We start from the raw sequence: 1,364 nt of genomic DNA on the forward strand, positions 1-1,364 counted from the left end.
ATCCTCCACAAAACTCCTTTGGCCCAGGAATCCTCCACAAACTCCTTGGGCCCAGGAATCCTCCACAAAAAAAGACACCCCCAGCTCCCACCCCCCCTCCACGGGCACAGCGATGGGACGAGGGTGGCCAAGCACATGCATTTCAAACAGAAGCATGAAAAAAATCAGAAATACTGACCTTAAAGCTCCAGTAGTTGGGTTGCTAACAACAATAAAAAAATACAAAAAAAAAAAAATAAAACAACAAAACGAAAGAAAACACACACACACAAAAAAAATACCATTAAGATTCTGCTTTGACTTTCATTTTTCCCTTTGAGAATCGCTGTTTTAAACAGGTTAAAAAAACCTGCTCTGGTTTCTGTCCCTCCCGAGGGGTTCATGCTAAGGGGGGAGCAGGATCATGCAGGCAGGGAGGGAAGGGTGGTGGGTTTTTGGGGGTCAAGGCAGGTTGGGGTGCAGAGCAACCCCGGCAGAGCAAAGCGGGGAGTGGGACCACAGCCCAGCCACTGCTGTGCCCACACCACCATCCTGGCACGTGCTGGTCGGGCTGCTGCGGTGCTGGAAGTCAGAATAATGTTCATTTCGAAAGGGATCTTCCAATCCTTCCCCCCTCCCCTTGCCTTTGCCCCCCCTGCTCCCTCCCCCTGTGGTGTTTTTGCCGGTGTCAGAGCGATGAGCTGCCGCCGGTGACAGGAGCTGGCACCGCTCACAGCCCCGGCGAGCTGGAGAGCTGGCACAGCCCCCCTCCCCACAGCCACCCACTGGGCATCACCAGTGGGACTCACTGGGGATGCTCAGCTCGCTGTGACACCCACAGAGACTCAGGACACCCTCCCAAGATGGCACAGCCGGGCCGGGCTTTTAGGAGCCCAGCAAGGCACAGAATCGTGGGGTGGGTTGGGTTGGGAGGGATTTTAAAGCTCACCCAGTCCCACCCCTCTGCCGTGGGCAGGGACACCTTCCCCTAGCCCAGGTTGCTCCAAGCCCTGTCCCATCTCCAGCAGGAGGGAAAGGGGGATCCAGTGACCAGGGGTGGGATTCACCTCACTGGGAAGGGGACGTGCAGCTGAGGGGTGGGGTGGGAGAAACAGGTACAGGGCAGCTTTGGTCCCAACAGTCTTTCATTGGGATCCAAGTTCTTGCCTGCTCTGTCCTCCCCTCTCACCCCCACCCTCGACTCTAGACAGCATTGATCTCTCCACCACAACCACTGTGCCTGCAAAGCTGCTCCTTAGAGGGTGATTTCTCTAATTGCTATTTTAAATCTAAACCAGGCTCCTGCACCAAGCTCCCAGTCCCCACCAGTCCCCACCAGTCCCTGCAATGTGCTGCCAAGGAGTCTCCCACCACAATGCTCAGGG

General features: G+C 55.8%; 1 protein-coding gene across 1 annotated transcript in view; it reads right to left on the reverse strand.

Annotated features, from left to right (window-relative positions):
* LOC113961641 (SRC kinase signaling inhibitor 1-like) overlaps nt 1-198 on the reverse strand; it is a 20,560-nt gene extending 20,362 nt beyond the window's left edge. The window contains 1 exon segment of the mRNA XM_027672064.1: nt 179-198. The gene's annotated coding sequence lies outside the window, so the exon portion shown is untranslated.
* Nucleotides 199-1,364: the final 1,166 nt, after the last annotated feature.

The sequence above is a fragment of the Neopelma chrysocephalum genome, unplaced genomic scaffold (assembly GCF_003984885.1).
Source record: "Neopelma chrysocephalum unplaced genomic scaffold, ASM398488v2 Primary Assembly neopelma1_97373, whole genome shotgun sequence".
In the NCBI taxonomy this organism is placed as follows: Eukaryota; Metazoa; Chordata; class Aves; order Passeriformes; family Pipridae; genus Neopelma; species Neopelma chrysocephalum.